At 33.4% G+C, this 18,701-nt stretch overlaps 3 long non-coding RNA genes across 4 annotated transcripts; all 3 read left to right on the plus strand.

Moving 5' to 3' along the window:
- The first annotated feature begins 7,327 nt into the window (after positions 1-7,327).
- Positions 7,328-10,686, plus strand: LOC145820981 (uncharacterized). 2 transcript variants are annotated; one of them, XR_014363023.1, is made up of 4 exons: positions 7,328-7,519; positions 7,697-7,838; positions 9,665-9,758; positions 10,099-10,686. It is a non-coding gene; the product is annotated as an uncharacterized LOC145820981 (long non-coding RNA). The 2 variants fall into 2 exon arrangements; XR_014363024.1 differs by having other exon boundaries at positions 9,665-9,741.
- A 2,564-nt stretch (positions 10,687-13,250) lies between these two features.
- On the plus strand, positions 13,251-15,984 carry LOC114274885 (uncharacterized). The gene is made up of 5 exons (XR_014363860.1): positions 13,251-13,456; positions 13,756-13,790; positions 13,906-13,971; positions 14,081-14,121; positions 15,350-15,984. It is a non-coding gene; the product is annotated as an uncharacterized LOC114274885 (long non-coding RNA).
- A 1,497-nt stretch (positions 15,985-17,481) lies between these two features.
- LOC145820982 (uncharacterized) lies at positions 17,482-18,217 on the plus strand. The gene is made up of 2 exons (XR_014363025.1): positions 17,482-17,655; positions 17,760-18,217. It is a non-coding gene; the product is annotated as an uncharacterized LOC145820982 (long non-coding RNA).
- Positions 18,218-18,701: the final 484 nt, after the last annotated feature.

The following is an 18,701-nucleotide window of genomic DNA, read 5'->3' on the forward strand; positions in this document are numbered from 1 at the left end:
TGAAAAGTCTGAGTAGAGCACCAACGAGACTGGCTTAGAGGAACGAGAAGGGTTCTTCTTTCTTTCTTTGAAACTCTCTAAAAAAAAGAAAAAGCAAATAAAGGGGTTTGGATTGACAGCCAGAGCATTTATTGCACCAGCCGCGCGTGAAGGTACATGAAGCACGACATTCGGTATGGAATCGACGCACTATCTCTGCACACATATCCCACGTCGCCATGTGTCACCACAAAAGGACGCATGCAGGGGTTATGTGTCAGGATTGAACCGTCACCAAGGCCGAACTGAAGCAGAACTGAAGCAACGTTACGCTTGGAGAGCAGAACAATAGTTCCCCCCAAGGGGAACCTTAGCGCGAGCTAGGGGGCAAATGAATGGGCTGAATATGAAATGGGTCAGATCCAAGCCTTGGGCCAGCCCAATTCACTAAAGCCCAAATCCAAGTGGGTTAGATGAATATATGGGCAAGCCAATTGAGCCCAACTCCATGATCAACAGTCTACCCAAGTCCTCAAGCACTTGGGCCCAACCCGCAGTGGAAAGGCGAGTCCAGCCGCGATGCTGGGCTAGGCCGAGTTGCAAGACCTAATCTATGGGCCGAACTAAAGTGGGCCGAGCCCATACAAAGATATCCGAATGGACTAGCCCATCTCTATAAATGATCTTGTAAAAGGCCGAACCAAGGCACAACGGTACCGAGCTGAGGAAACCCCTTAGAGAAACGTGGAAGCTATGAATGCATGCACATGGAGGATGCCACCGCAGCTGGTCCCCTACTCCTAGAATCACGGAAGTTGTTAAACCAAAATAATGTTGTTTGTTATCAGCATGACTACAATGAGTATATGCATTCTATGACAACTACCAGGTAGTCCCCCACCTTGGGCAATGCTAAAAACAAATTTGGTAGCACCTGAGTTCCATGAAACCATCTTTAGCAACAAGCAAGGAACCCTATAAATACTACATGAACTTCACATTGAAGGTAACTGAACTGATCTAAGCTGAACCCCACTTACTACAAACAAAACTCTCTACATCTCTTCTCCGATCACTAATTCCCACACCGGAGGGGTTATCCGGCCAACTCCGGCGGGGCAGCTGTTACGGTGCTTCTTGTGGCAGGAATCTCAATCCTTAGATAGTCCAACTGAATGCGAAGCCCTAATTCATTTTCATCTAGTACGAAATCTGGAATGCACAGTGATTGAACATTTGATCACCAATTGAGATGCATTTTGTTTGGTTGATTCATTCTCTACTTTACTTCATAAAATATTAAATAAATAAAGGGCAAAGCCTGACCAAAAGTCACTAATCAAAGTCTTTTAATAAGACAAGTACACTCTAATAGTTTATAGTTTTTAATGTACAAAATTCTTTATAAAAAAAGAAAGAGGAAAAGATTTTTAAGTAATAAGGAAACAAATATGATGTGCCTTCATTTGTGTAGATAATTTTGTGCAATGTTCATGCACAAAATTGAAAAGTGTTTTGGTGGTTTGGGTATTGGCCTTTTTATTGATTTTTTTTAAAAAAAAAAATAGGACAAATTATATAAATAGTTCTTATAGTTTGGAGTTTGTGTCACTTTGGTTATTGACTTTTCAATTATGACATATTTGATCCTAAATTTTGAATCTTGTTCCAAATAAGAACAATTAAAGATACCATTGTTTAATTTTAAGGGCAAAACTATCAATTTAATAAAATATAAACTAATTTGACAAAAATAAATGTCAAAAAAATATTTTTAACTTTTTAAAAATTATTTTTATTCACCAATGATAAAATTATGTAAAATTGATAAAAATTAATAAAAATTACATGATTAATTTTTTTAAATTAATTTTACATGATCATCATCTAAACACATAATAAAAATTCATTTGGTAAAAAAAAAATGTTTAAAAGATTTATCAATTTTACATAATTTTATATTTAGTTGGTAGAAATAATTTTTAAAAATTCAAAAATATTTGTTTGACATTTATTTTTGTCAAATTAATTTATATTTTTTCAAATTGACGATTTTAGCCTTGAAAAATCTAATAACATTTTTAATTGTTCGTATTTGGAACAAGATTCAAAATTCTTGATCAAATGTATCACAATTAAAAAGTCAAGAATCAAAATGACGTAATTATTAGTGTAATTAACCCAGGAAAATATATAAAAAGTAATGAGAAGGACTTGGCTTTTTGTAGTAATAAATTTTTTTTTTCACTATTTTATTAAATTGTCAAATCATCCTGTATTATTATGTAAAGACAATTAAAAAAAATGACATGGACAGTATAATTTAAAATAACGGTAAACAAATTTCAAAAACTTTATTAAAGTTAATCAACTTTATTTTCAAAGAATGATACGGTAGTTGAAGAATAAATAATTCAAAGAACAATCAATCTTATCTTCTCAAAATTTGGGAAAGATTTGATCCCAAATTTTTCAAGGTCTTTATTAGAGCTAATCAATTCAATGACCTAGACATTCTTTTCAAATAATAGTAATTTGATGGTAGTTGAAGAATAGAAAAATTCAAAAAACAATCCATCTTCAAAAAAATGTGAAAAAAAAATTGACACTACAACATTTTCTTAGTTTAGTGACATTTGAAAGTGCCACAAAATTATTCTTCTAATGACATTTTTTGGTCTTGTGGCATTTTGAATAAGTGCCACTTCTATCGGTGCCACGGTAGATACGAGTGTCACGGTAGATACTTGCAAGTGTCACTGCACCATCATGGCTGAAAACTTTTAATGACATTTTAATGTCATGGTAGATATTATTTGTGGCACTATCAAGCGCCATTAAAAAAAGAGTTAGTGACACTTGTAAGTGTCATTACACCATCAAGACTAAAACCTTTCAGTGACACTTTAATGTCATGGTAGGCACTATTCGTGACACTATTAAGTGTCATTCATGATGATAATTCGTTGTAGAACAATTTGATCCGCTCTTGCGGAGACTCGAACCGCCAACCTTCCGCACCATAAACCTTATACACCACACTCTTCTCACTACACCTTTATACCACCACATGATTATATATGCAACATATATTATTTATATTGTACATACATTTATATTAATATAAAAGTATATGTATAAACATAATTATTTTATTGAACATAATTTATGTAAAATAAACTATTTACTACCAAAATAAAAAAAAAAAGACAACTTTTGGCGACTAAAAATATTTTTTAGTCGCCAATTCTATACTTTTGGCTACTAATTGTTTTTTAGTTGCTAAAAAACTTAACTTTTGTCGACCAAAATCGAATTTGGTCGCCGAAGATGCACTTTCAGCTACCAAAATTTTGGTCACCAAAAAATTTTATTCCCGCCTTAGGATTTTAGTTCTCCCGCACTAAAAATGACCACTTTTGGTGACTAAACTTATTTTTTAGTTGCCAATTGTAAACTTTTGGCTACTAAAATTTTTTTGGCACCAAAAAGCTTTACTTTTGGCTACTAAAATTTTTTTAGTCGGTAAAACCCATATAATCAGTGACCAAACTTATTTTTAGTCGCCAATTGTAGACTTTTGGCTACTAAATTTTTTTAGTCGCCAAAAAGCTTTACTTTGGGCTACTAAAAATTTTTTAGTCACTAAAACCCATATAATCAGTGACCAAACTTAGTTTTAGTCGCCAATTGTAGACTTTTGGCTACTAAAATTGTTTAGTCGCCAAAAAGCTTTACTTTTGGCAACTAATGCTGTTTTGGTCGCTGAAAGCTATACTTTCAGCGACCAAATTTTTTTGGTCAAGAAATTTAGTCGCCGAATATGCTTTTTCTTGTAGTGTATATTGAGTTTAATTCATTTATTTGTAATCATTTACTGCATTTTAAAAATTTAGAAAATAAATTGGCATTTTTTATTTTTTCAAAAATGTCATTATAAGCTTGGAAAGTTTTTGGCTTAGTGGCATTTCTCAAAATGCTATAAAATATTTGTTTATGACACTTTTCACCTAACTGCCATAAAAAGTAATTTGCACCTACCTAATGTCCTGACATTTTTTAAAAAATGTCATTGCAACTAAAGTTTAGTGGCATCTGTTGGTAAATGTCACGAACATAATTTTTTGCGTCATTATTTTATAAAATGTCATAAAATTGATGTGATATTTCTTCATTGAAATGCCACTAGAGCCTTATATGTTTTGTGGTTCTATGGCATTTTTCTAAAACATTTAATGCCAATTTTTATTTTTGTGGCATTTTCTAAAAACATACTACTAGTGTAGTGTCACTAAAGCGTAAATTTGTTGTAGTGACATTTTTGTTGTAGTGAAGTGACATTTTTTTTAATTGAAATGCCACTAGAGCCTTGTATGTTTGTGGCTCTATGACATTTTTTTTGAAAAATGCCACCAAATATTCTTTTTGTGACATTTTTTAAGAACATGCCACTAGTATGGTGTCACTAAAATATGTTTTTATTGTAGTGTTGTGACACTTGTTCATTAAAATGTCACTAGAGCCTTTTATGTTTGGCGTTTTGTGGCATTTTTCAAAAACGTGCCACTAAATATCATTTTTGTGGCATTTTTTAAAAATATGCCACTAGTGTAGTGCCACTAAAGTATGTTTTTGTTGTAATTTTGTGACACTTGTTCATTGAAATATCACTAGAGCCTTTTATGTTTGTCGTTTTGTGGCATTTTTCAAAAACGTGCCACTAAATATCATTTTTTGTGGCATTTTCTAAAAATATGCCACTAGTGTAGTGCCACTAAAGTATGTTTTTGTTGTAGTCATGACCTTAAATTTTTTAGTCATAAAAAACAAAATATCGTATCTAACTCATAATCATTACATTTTTTCTCTCATAAAAAAATTAAAAAAATCAAAAAAATCAAAAGTCCTTTCCAAATAAGATTTTTTAGTCCCAGACTAAAATAGTCAAAAAAATTAAACAATCAAAAAGCCAGCACACTTCCCAAATGAACCTTATGTTGAAAAATAAGTAACCCAAAGAACAATCAATCATTTAAAAATTTGGATAAAAGATTGATTCTATAGGAGTGTAAATTTGGCTCGGCTCGGTTTGGCTTGACCCACTTAGACTTGGGCTCGGGCCGGTCCATATTGGGCCGCGCGGGCTTCCGCCAAAATTTAGGCCAGGCCAGGTCAGCCCACAAGCTAGAAAATTATGTCCAGGTCTAGGAGATATTCAGGTCTCGGGCGGGCTTGATTTATTTATTTATTTATTATTTTTTTCACTAAAATTTTATTCTTTTCTATAAAAAATGACACTAAGTCTCTGGCAAACCGTGTCTCAAGCCAAACTTTGAATGGGTCTTGAGCGAGCCAATGGGTTGAGCTCCAAAACACACGGGTCAGGGTCCCAGGCTGGGCTTGGGCCTAGGCAAGCTTGGTCGGGCAGAGCCTACTCAGGCCGCGGACGGGTTTCGGTTGACCCACAAGCCATTTTACACCCCTAGATTTTCCAAGATTTTTATTAAAGCTAATCAATACAATGATCTTAATGTTCTTTTCAAAGAATTTTATGACATGGGAAGTTGAAGAATAAGTAATCACAAGAACAAATATCTTTTAAAAATTTAGAAAATATTTGACCACAAAGCTAGTTGTGAATTTGTTTTTCTTTGTCTTTTATGATGTTTTATTAGCATTATAGAAGTAAGTACATCACCTTTTGATTTGAATGTGTTATAGAAAATGGGTTAAGAAAAAATATCCAAATTAGTTGTCTGTTTCAAAAAATATCTAAATTAACAATTAATAACATTTTTTAATAATATTTAATAAAAAATATCATTAATTCTTATAAAATCTATTCAATAATAAATCTATCTATTAAAATCCACACACAAATCTCTATAAACAATCAATTTCCAAATAAGCTCTTACTTTATACTTACCCGCTTACTTCTCTCTCTTTCCTTCCTTGAAAGTCATGCATAAATTAATATTTAGTTTGAAAAATTCATTATTGAAAAAGGGTCACTAATAGTAAATTTTAAAGATAATTTATAAAATTCGTGACAAAAAAAAGTCACTAATTATTAATTTTTAGTGATATATACAAAAAATTGTCATAAAAATTATTTTTGTAACGATTTTGCTAGAACTTATTTTTAATAGAATTTGGTGGGAATTAAATCTAACTATTAGAACCTATTAGTAGTTTACTCTTATTTTAATTGACTTTTTAATTTTTTACGAAAATATATATAAAAAAATAAAAAGAGTGATGTGATTGGATGTTTCGACTTTTTAACTATTTTTGCCAAAAATATCAAACATGCCAAACACATCCTTAAAATAAAAATACTACAATTTAAATTTACTTAATTTTTTTATTAATGATACACAAAATTATACAAAATAAATTATAATAAAACTTGTAACCGTCCACGACGCTCTCAAATTCTCTACTGAATTGCAAATAACTTTATGCATGCCATTAATATGTAATTTGCCTAAGTTTAATGCTCCCCGTGACTCCTAAACGAACATGATTTCCAAGGAATAAAAAATTTAGGGTAATGGTAAAGACCACTAAAAGTGGTGTTCTAAACCAATCACTAATTAGTGAGAGCATTAATTAGTGTCACCACTAATGATGTGACAGTAAATTTCACCCACTGTCACAATATTATTGTATCTATTTTTTTATTTTTTTTAAAAAAAAATAAAAAATAAATATCACATCATTAATAATTATTTTAAAACACTACTTTTATTGGTCTTATCATTACCCAAAATTTAATGGGAATCCAGTAAAATAACTTTATGATGCTCCCCATGTGGTTCCTTAATGATTCAATAGTAGTGGCTTAATCCATAGGAGTGGCTTGACCAATCAAGTACCTGACCTCCAAGGAAAAAAGCCAAAATCTAATGACCTTCGAGGAAAAGATTTAACATTTTGCATGCCAAGAGAATAAAAAAGTTGACTCTTAAAAAGTAATCAAAGGAATCAAAGTTGTCAGCTCAGGGAATCATTAGCGAATTGGAGGTGGCTAGTTTCAAACTGATGACAAGGAATACAAATTCAGGATCACGATGACATCATAAACGGAATAATACAAACTAATAATGATAGTGCAATTCGATCCGTTGAGGAAGGATCGGACTAACACTACAAGAAAAAGAGGATATCACCACGTTTTTTTTCTGACGTTTTTGAAAAACGTCGTGAAATCTCCTATACTTTTTTCCATTTTGAACAAATTACTCATCTCGTTTTGTACGCCAATATTAAAAAAATTGTGAAATAACATTTACTTGTGATTGAAGAGGCAGGACTTCCTGATCAAAAGAGAGGCGTGACTTTAGAGAACACAGCGTTACTTTTGAGAGAGAGAGAGAGAGAGAGAGAGAGAGGCAAAGAGAAATCAAGGCCTTGGATCTTCGATCTCCATTGATTCTTTGGTTGTATGATCTGGAAATGCTTGTTCTGCACTTGATTTGAGCGTTTGTCTGTAATATCGTTTGAATCCCTCTTATCTAAGTCGATCTAGGGCTCAAGGTTAGAGTTTTTTGATATGGATTTGCTATATTCACATAAGGTCTGTAGACTTTCATGGTTTAAACTAACGATTTATAGTTGATTTCTAATTTCTTTTCTTCTGTTTTTCATTTTCTTTTATCAAATCGATTTTTCTAGGGTTTTGAGTGTCGTGTTAATGTCTCTGATCATGTACAGAATAGCAAGTAGCGTTGGATCTGGATCGTTACCAACAGTGAGTCGAAGCAAGCTCAACGACGTAGAGATGTAGATCTTATTCTCAAATCTGCTCTCTATCCAATCAGATCTACTCTCTTTGTCTCTCCGATCTGCTATTATGGTAATATCAAATCTACTTTCTCAATCTCTCCGATCGAATTTCACATATTCTCTTCATTGCTCTATGAGATTTGGACCTCTGTCTCTCTGTTTTTTATTGAAGTTCATTATCTTTGTCACTCTATTACATTTTCCTTATAGAAAATGTCAAAACAGTATAGAAATAGAACGATTGGTGAGTGAGTTTGAAACTTCTTTATCTATTTGAACACTCTACTAGTTCATCACTTTTCAATTTTTACTTTAACTTGTTATGTTTTAATAATTTTCAATTAATTTTTAAAACGTAAAGAAATAGAACGATTACATTGAATTTATATTAAAATTTAAAATTTTAATTGTTATAATTAAAATTTAAAGGATCAAAATTTGACGGTGAAATTTGTAATTTACTCAGGAAAAAAAGAAATTGGACAAAAGTATAAAAAAAGAAGAAGAAGAGGTTTGCATTACATGTTTTTTTTTTTTTTTTTTTTTTTTTTTTTTTTTTTTTTTATGATTGTGTGATTCTGATTCATCACACTTAAAAGGACTTGCAATTTCATTGGTTTTTATGTAAAATACTTGGTCATGACCATGGGTTGTACATTCTTATTCATTTCGCTTTGCATGTGTTTGGGTTTTGGTCTAACTGAAGCAATTCCTGCAAATATTAGAAGACAAAGTACTATTGAATATTGATTGCTATTGTAATTTGTATTTTAATACCTTGTACCTTGTTTTATTTCATTATTTTAACACATTTTCTGTTTTTGGTACCACTTAACCTTGCAAGTGAGGTCTTCAAGCTATGAAAATTCAGTTTGTGGCAGCTCACCCAACAAGGACACGTGACCTTGTAATTGCGTGACATTTTTTAGAATTGTTTCTCTCTCTCTGTTTTTTGACTTCGTGTTTGTTTTCAAAAAGCAATGTTTTAACTTCTAGACCAATCCATACAGAGGCATTGTGGCAAGGGTTTGAGAAGTGTGCTTTTATATTGTTCAAGAAAAAAAAAAGAAAAAAGGTGTATTTTTGCCCATTCAATTGAACTATTTAGCCCCTGTTTGTTTGTATTGTTCTTAAGAAGGAAAGGGAAGGTGTATGGAGTGGCTGTAAATTGGAGAGAAGATTTCACAATTTTAGAACTTTTTTGCTTCTCCAAAATTAGGAGGATAGGCATTGTTTGGTTGTGTTTTCATTTTTTGTATTCTAGTTACCACTTGAGCATTTTTTGTTTCACCTCCCATTTTTGGCCACCACCTCTGACCACCCTCATCAGCAATCTCCTTTTGAACACTTCTGGCCGCCTGCCAGAAATCACGTCCAATGAGTCCTGAGAACCTCTAATGTTCCAAAGGGTTGGTAAACAAAAAATTCCCATCAGCCTGGAGCTCTAGGTAGACTACCTAATCAACCATCCATTGGTTTGATTGACTGTGGCTCACCTATTATTCAGGTGGACGGAGGAGGTACCCAATTCACTACTGTGGCTCACCTATTATTCAGATTTATAAAACTTGTAAAATTTACTTTTAAAAAATCTAATCCATCTATATATTTTGGAATTCTCAACTTATCTGTTGTTACAATAGCTGTACTTATTGTATCTGTACACAAATATTAGACTGTAAAATTGTTTTTCAAATGTGTGAGAAATTAAATTCTATTTAGAATACAAGGTTGATTGAGTTACCATTTTGTCCGCAATATGTTGTCATGATATACATGAAATGGGTTGTTTGGACATTTTTGAGTTCTTGTACTACTAACACATTTGATTTACATATTACATCAGCCAAGTAAAATTTGTTATGTGTATAAAATGTTTATTGTGCAACCTTACAGGACCATTCAACTACGAGGCAGGAAAACGACACGGAGAACTGCCCATATTACATCTCAATCCTTATAGCTGGTCCAAGGTTGATAATTCTAAAATGTATGTTTATATTCTGAATGAATGTAAGAAACTTACTTCTAAAAACCGCTAATTAATTATGTTTATATTTAAAAATGTTTTGGTTTTGCACTTCCTGTCATGGTGACTATCTAGGTTATAAAAGATGATACTACTAATCTTTCCTAGTGGATGAATTATCTTTTGAATGGAATTAGTTGATAACAATGATGCCCCCTTGTGAACACATGGCGGAATGCTATGCCTATTACACAAGTTATCACTTGAAACTTTATGATTTGATGTCCTTTAATTGATTCTGCTGTTTGTCTTCTAAATTGATTTAATGCTTGACTAACGGGATGTGGTGTGGCACTTGTAGAAGTATCCCTACCAAGAATGCCATTGGTTGAAATACAGCTCCATAGGAAACTTCTGGAGGAGTTGTTGGGTAATATGAGTCATTCATCTGCCGAGGTAAGAAATACTTCTTTACATATTTTTGGTCAATTCTCAGATCATGTCACTGTAGTTAATATACATTAATGGATCAAATTGGTGGTTCTCATCACACACATACTCATTTAGTGTATGCTAATGCTTGAAATGGTGTGTGGCCTTGCTACATTCAGGGAGGTTTCTTCTATAACAAATATATGATGCACATCGGCAATCATTGCATTATCAACATGAATGATCGAAACTGAATTTTTTTTCTTTCTTTATTTATTTAGACTAGAATTTCCTTGTTTTTATTATCAATTGACTTGAAGCTTCTTTGTTGACTCATTTATTTGGTATATTTTAATTTTTATTAGCAATGTCAAACATTATTTAGTTTTGTTATTTGAGTTAAAACCTTCTTAATCCTTTTCTTTTTTCCTTATATTTTTTTCCCTTCAGCTCATTTGATACATGCTTATGGTTCTTTGAGTAACACAATTTTCTGCAAAATTCCAATCTTATAACATATTTCTAGATATTCTGTTACTAGTTCTCATTATGTACCTTCATTCTTGCAAAACTATCGTCACACTTTTTCTTATCTACCTCCACTACAGGAAAAAAGGGTTACGGTGGCGTTTTTTTAACGACGTTTCTTTAAACGTCACTGTTATTAACATTTAACGGCGTTTTATAAACGCCGCATATTCTTTTAACCAAAACGGCGCCGTTTTATAATAGGAGGCGTTGAAAAACGCCTCCGAATGCGGTGTACCGCACGCCCCTTCTCAATCCTTATTTTGTATCTGGCCCTCTCTCAACCCATACGCATACATCATTTTATCTGAGCCCCCTCTCTCTCTCTCTCTCTCTCTCTCTCTCTCTCAACCCTCTCTAAGCTCCATCGAAGCAATTTCGAAGCTCCATTGAAGCTCTAGATCGAACCGATTTCGAAGCTCCGTTGAAGATTCAGTGATTTCCAGCGAAGATTCAGATATTCGAAGCTCCATCGAAGCAATTTCGAAGCTCCAGATCCAACCGATTTCGAAGCTCCGTTGAAGATTCAGTGATTTCCAGCGAAGATTCAGATAGTCGAAGCTCCAGATCCAACCGATTTCGAAGCTCCGTTGAAGATTCAGTGATTTCCATCAAAGATTCAGATATTCGAAGCTCCATCGAAGCAATTTCGAAGCTCCAGATCGAACCGATTTCGAAGCTCCATCGAAGCTTACAGAGCGAGACCACTTCATCATTCTTGGCTGTGATGGCCTGTGGGGGGTATATCATCTGTCCACTATCTCTTTTGCCTTCATTTTAAAACTATTATAAAGTTGATGTTGTTAACAACTGTCAGGTTTTTGGACCAAGTGATGCTATTCAATTCGTTCACAAGCTGCTTAAGGTCAGAATGCATCTTTAACTTCCCAACTTTTGCCCGTTTCATTAGGATTAATGTGGCGTTTATTCTTTTAATTGTAGTTGAATATGTATATTCTCTTCCTGGTTACATAACAGTGAATTTGTCCATTCTCCTCCTAATTGCATTTAAGTGAATATGCACGTAATTGTTGCCCCAACGGTATTCTAGAATAAGGGCCCTGGATGACTAAATTTTTTTTTATGCTTAGAATATCACTCTCTTTTTTTTTGTTAGTTAAAATTCAATGTAAATCAAATGGACTGATTCAATTACCAACCTGTTTATTATCTGAGTAGTACACTTGTTTCCTTTCATTCTGACCAAATGCTTTAATACTGTGAGTGATATCAGGCCCTGTTTGTTGCAGCTTCTTTGTGCTGAAAACTGATAATCAGAAAGTAGAAGTTAAAAGTATCCTGGTTTTAAATTGTTGTCTTTGGGAAATCACATCTTTATTTGTTGGTCAATCTTCAATTGCTGATTAAATTTCTGAACATATTAAGAGACCTAAGCTTGAGGCAGGTATCTGTTATGACCCAGAAGATTTCTGAATCCACCATGATCAGACATATTCTGTCCTTTGTAGTTGCTGAAATCTTATCCATGATTCAAATTTATGCGAGATTGATTCGAATGAGATGATGGACTTGATCTCCAATCAAAAGATTTAGATCTACATGACCTGAAGCTGATCTTCTGAGGCATCTCTGAAATCTGAAGCGGTTGACTTTGTCCATAGATGTCCCAATTCTTTGCAGATAAAAATGGAAAATATCCATCCCTGAACTCCAGGTAACTTTTGTAACTATGATGTTTAGATATACTAGATTCATGTTACTTGTTGCCATTTTTGCCACCTTTTATAAATTTTTAACATCTAATACCAATTTATTATTTTTCCTTTTGCTGCACAGGTGTCTCGCTTTCTTCGCTATTGGTTCAAAGTTGACTTTTAATTTCCTGGCTCAGATGTAAATGTGAGATGATAAATATGGGTCTTTACTAATATTTAAAAATGTTTTGCTATTTATATAAGCAGGATTATCAGCTGGAGTCATAGCAAGAGTTGCTGGGGTGCTGTTATTGGCAGTTTGCATATATGTTGGAGTTTACAAGAAGAAGAAAGTGCAGGACAAAATATTGCTTTCTGCAAGATCTGAACATCAATCAAGTCAAGCTGCAAGGGGTAGTACTGCTCCCTGTTTCCTTTCTATTTCCCTTTTTTGTCTATTTCTTTAAACATCTATGTTTGAAAGGGTTCTTCATGGATATTCTGCACTACAAATTCCCCTTTTAACCCATTTTACCTCTTGGCTGAAGAATGAAATCCAATTTTGACAAAATGGGAAACCATATGCACATGGTTGTTACAATGTTAAACATCCTATGGTTACTTATTTAGCTTTCTTTTAACACAATAGAGGTTCCTTTCATTTAAAAAAATAATAATAAGGATCGTGATGATATTTGATTAGGCGGAATACGGTTACCATGATTTTTAAGCAGATTCCTCAAATTAATAATCTCATGAATGTCAGTTGACAGGCGTTTGCAGCTGAAGAATTTTTTTTCTTGTTTTTAAAGTTAGCATATATGTTGAATGTCATTTCATATCAATTATGCATGACTTCTGTCTTCGATTGCTATTTAGGATACTGAATAAGCTGACTCCAAAGAAATAAAATTAGCACAATTTCAAAAAAAAAAAAAAGTTTCTGCCAATTAAGCTGACTTCTGTCTTCGATTGCTATTTGTGATGATAAGTTTCTGCCAGTTGTTGTCTCTCCCTAGGAAATAATAGCAAGCTCAGGCTCATTTGTTGAAGAGGCTAATGCTGCTGATCTAATACAGCGCAGACAGCGTTCTGAGTTTCAGTGTAAGTACTCCAAACTGTTGGTGTCATTTTTGTTTTCTATTCTTTGTTTTCATTTTTCAAAAAACACAGAAAACTTGTTAGGTAAAGTGTTTCCAGAAAAAAAGTTCTGAAAGCAACCCAGTTTTAGGAAAACACCAAATAGTTGTTTTCAAATTTTAGAAAAATTTTGGAAGTGATGGATGACTTTGAACTTTTCATTGCTTTTGTTTCTGAAAACATGAAAAATGAAAATGATACCAAATAGTTATGTACATTTAACATTGACGGTGTCTATTGAATTAACATATTTTCTTTGACAGCAAGTGTGAAGGGGACCCTTTTTACAGCTATAAAGGTAAATCCAGCCATCATGCTTAATGAAATTGATCTTAATGTAATGCATATTTAGACCTGATTTTACAGATTTAAAACCTACAATGCTTCATTGATTCTTGATGTGCCGATTTCAGGCAAACCCAGATCTTGTTCCATCCTTATTGACTTTGGCGATGAATGATGCTATGACTTATGATAAGGTGAGAAAGAGTTTTACTTGTTGACAGTTTGAGATGAAAGTAGAAATTTATATTATTCCTAAACATTACATATCAAGAAAGCTCATATGATTCTAATTGAGTTTTGCAGGCCACAAAATCTGGTGGCCCAAATGGATCTGTACGTTTCAGGTACTTCTAACATATAGAATTACCACGCATAAGTATGTAGTATTAAAGAATAAAGTAAAAGAATGAAATTCTGCATTCTATCAAAAATTAGGATTGGTATTTCATGTACAGTGAAGATTTTCACCAAACCAAAGATGATTCATCTATTATGTTTTGTTCCGGCTTATTTTTTAGGGATTTTAATGCCAATTCACAAAATGACCCTATTATTTCAGTGTCGATGATAAGCAGATGTATTAAATGTGGTAAAAAAAAGGTTATGGAATATGAAAATTATGTTAAATTGTCAAAATTGTATTGAGGTTTTGAGAAACACACAACTTTCTTCAGTTACCACTCACTATTAGGTTCTAATTTAGAAAGGGTGCTCTTACCAAGTTGCAAGTGTGTGTTATTTGCAGCATGAGTGTGATTCTCAACTAAATTGTTCATTCCCTAATAATAAGCATGATTCTTCTTTTTCCTGATTATAAGAGGCATGAATATACGAAGCATCAAGTGAATATGGGGGGACAAACTGAAGAGCATTGACTACTTATTTGTACCCCTGAGCATTATAATAGATGATTAATTTTATTAAGTTCGATAATCAGACTTCAGAACTGCAGTTCTCTTAGTTTTTTTTTTTTTTTTCCTTCTGTTTTTTGTTTTCCCATCTTCTTAGGGACTTTCATGGTGATTACTTGTTATCATTGGGCATCTAACGTGTCATGCATTAGTTATATTTCCCTATTTATGTTGATTGCATCGTTATCAACTTCATGTTTATTTATCCAACTTGGTGGCCTTGTTTGTCAATGATCTTTTGGGTTAACTTATATGTGATGTGGCTTTATCAATATATATTCACTTGTGCAAAGATCAAATTTATGGTGCAATAGATGTTGTTCCCTCCATTCCCTGTTCATAGCCCCTTTAGGATTCCAACTGTTTAGAGAGGCAGGCATTTAACGCGTTCATGCTCAAGTGGGAAGCATGAGCATCCAAAACTTGGGAAAATTTTCTGTGGTGGATTTCAGAGCTACTCTTTCAAAATGATAGTTTAGAAAAGTAACAAAATTTTGTACACTTCACTTTTAAAGTGAAGAACTATCGTGTGACATTCCAATATAAGAAAATGGACAAAAAGGACTTGGGACAAAAGGGGTATCATTTTTCTGTCATCTGTTTCTAAATCAGTTTTTAAAATGCTGCTTGTTTATTTGCATTGCTGGGTGCTGGTGTTCAGGTTTCTGAAGATGTTGAGGAACAAAGGAAAGAAAGTAGTTTGTCGGCCACTGATAATTTGGTAAATGAAGAAAATGCACAGCTGAAAGATGATGAAACCGAGGCACCTGATGGCACTATGGTGGGTGATGATCTGCAGAATCATAATGTTTCAAATGCTGGCAATGATACAGTTGGCAAATATTTTTGTTATGACTTGCCAGTTTCTGAAGAAACTGGGGTTTGGATACCTGTCTCTGTTCCACCGATGTCAGGGAGCGAACATGAAGAATGGAATAGGGGTTTTTCCTTCGGTGGGGGCTACTTCGCTGATGGGGACATGGGATGGAATCAGTTTGTTGGAGAAGAGAAAGAGATGACTATGTGGGATGTGGTTCTTGATATGCTACTTGTGGCCCGAGGGAAAGTGACTGCTCTTGCTTCAGGTGCTATAAACTCTTTACTTATCTAAAAAATGGCTTTAGAAACTTTTGTATTGAATAGTTGCTATCATATTTTGTTGATGTAGTTAATGTTCTAACAAGCTAAGGTTTGTAAGGTAACCGAAAGGAAGGTTCTTGCATGTTGATTGATTCTTCATAGTTTTCTACTCTACTTGATGGGTCTTCAAAAAGGAAAAAGAAAATATTGATTGCTTGAATACAATGTTGGTGCATCAGATTTCTTCTTTTTCTTCTTCTCCTATTATTATTTATTTATAATTTTTTTTTTGAACTTTATACCAAATGTGTTATGTGATGGATAGATGAGAGTGTAATCATGTTACTAATCGGTATAATAACGTGTCAAGAGCCTCATTATTTTATTTTTAATTTTGTTTTCAAACTTAGTTTATTTATTATTTTAATAAACATCAATTATTAGTTCTTAATAATTGTTTATGACAGGTTTTTTTTCAACCATATAAAATTAGCACAACGTTAAAAATAAAAAAAATAATAATAAAGGCTATGGCGGCGTTTTTTGAACGTCACTATATCCCCACTCCAACGGTTAGATTTTTAAAATGTATAAATGTCTTTAACGGCGTTTTCAAAACGTCGCTAAATGTCATAGTGACGTCACAGTACAATTAGGTAGGACTTTTGGCGGCGTTTTTAAAAACGCCGCCTATAAAAATATAACGACGTTTTTCAAACGCCATAAAGCTATAGCGACGGCCGCGTCGTCGGCGTTTGGTACTAAACGTCACAAAAAGAATTAGCAACGTTTTTAGTACTTATAGCGGCGTTTTTAAAACGCCGCTAAAAGTCGATTTTCCAGCAGTGTAATTTAAGTGCTTCATGAGCAAAGGATCCTTGGTTCCTTCTACTTGACATACAAGAAGCCCAATGGGAAGGTATCAAAATGGGGGGTGATTCTTTGTTGTGAACCCTCCGACAATCCCGTTAGAACAAACGTGATCAAGGTAGTAACTTAAAGAAAGTTGGAGGTTGAGAGAGAGAAAGAGAGAGTTATCCCATTGTGTTTTGTCTTGGCTTCCTTATATCCACAGTTAATCATTTTTTTGTTCATTCATATTGTCTCATTGACCGAAAGCTTTCCACTTACTTGACGTCGGTCATGGCCTTCTCGCCCCCTTTCTGCAACGAGAGGTCTTATTACATTTAATAATTGATATGTGATGTCAATAACTTTACAGGGTCTTTATCTGTCATGCGGCTAACCCCCTCCCTGACGTGCCCAAATGCTACCAGGCCTGGACCAGGACCAGCTGCTCCTGCTCCTCATTGGGCCTGTTGTTAGGCTTTATCCATGTGATTGTTTGGGGAGTTTAAGACAACGGTGGATTGGGCTTTTCTGGGCCATGAGTTGGGCCTCCTAAACAATCCCATCAAATAATAAATAAAGTTATACATAATAAAAAAAACAGCAGTGATTTAGACCCCCTCAAACTTCAACCCCCACCACCCCACACACACGTGGTGGGTGGTGATTGGAGGAGGAGAAAAAAAAGAAAAAGTGACTAATCAAAAAAGAAAAGGGGTCAAAAGGGGTGGGAGAAAGAGTCCCAATCTTTATTCTAAAAAAAATTAAATGATAATATTAATGATCCTGTATCACTATTTTATTAACAATAAAAAAATCAATGACAGAGGGCATTAGCACCACCCATCAACTGCTAGACCACTTACTTTAGTTGCAAAATATTTGAGAAAATGCTAGACAGCACGCCAAACTTGACCCATTTTTCTAGGCGCCTGAGCTATGTATTGATGCGGCAAATACTTAGTTATGGATCCTACTGTGAGTGCGTTTGATGCAAATCCACCATGCCATCCTAAACATCATGAACCAGATGAGACTGTATGTTGTTGTTCTTATTAATAACATTTGCATGATTTGATTGAGCTTTTGTTGTTGTTGTTTTTGTTTTACTATAGTTTTCTCAATTTTTTGATGGTGGCTAGGATGGAATCTGATGGGAGTTCAGAGATCAAACAAGTTGAACAAAGCTGTAGTAATAAGACAGACTCATCAGCGAAGGAAACGAAAAAAGGAAAGGAAAAGGAAATTGCAGCAAGAAAAGGTGGAAGAACAAGGCCTCCACTTAGTTTCTTATCCATTTTGAAAGATGCAAATATAGAAATTGACATGTCTTGCCCTCACAAGCTCTGCGATCTGCTCTACGCTGGCGTTTACTTAAAGCCCAATACTCTGGCAAGTTCTTCACTGATTTTCCCCCACTTCATAAGCTGCGTTTGAATCGTATGTTTGGGAAAGAATTTAAATAAATAAAAATTTGAGAGAATTAGATATTTCATTTCTATTTCTCTCACTGTTTATTTTTTTTTTGTTTTAAATTCGTACCCAAATCAATAATTCAAACATGCATATTTCTTATTTGAGATGAGCTTTTTTTCTGGTATGGGTATGGACTCCGAGCAATCATGATCTTTTATTATGATTTTCTTTACCGTCTTTGGTTTTTGATTTTTCAATTATGATAAATTTAACTCTAAATTTTGAATCTTGTTCCAAATAATGACAATAAAAAATATTTCCTTTCAAATGGTCAATTTCAAGAGCAAAGTTGTCATCCAACTTATTTTGTATTGATTAACTTATATATTATTTGAAATGTAATGATATCTTTTTTAATGAATAATGTTGACATTTTTTTGGTTATAAAGTTCTGTTTTGTTTTGTTTTCAGAATCTATTTTCAGAAATTTTTTCTAAAAAATTAAAAGTTAAAAATTAAATTTGTTAAAAAAAAAATTAAAAATACATCATCTTTATATAATATTATTTTTTGGGAGGGTAGAAATAATTTTTTAAAATTATTTTTTATATATATTTATTTTTATTAAATTAATTTCTATTTTTTCAAATGTCAAACATGGAGACAAC

This window comes from Camellia sinensis, chromosome 3 (assembly GCF_055761805.1).
Source record: "Camellia sinensis isolate YWXY chromosome 3, ASM5576180v1, whole genome shotgun sequence".
In the NCBI taxonomy this organism is placed as follows: Eukaryota; Viridiplantae; Streptophyta; class Magnoliopsida; order Ericales; family Theaceae; genus Camellia; species Camellia sinensis.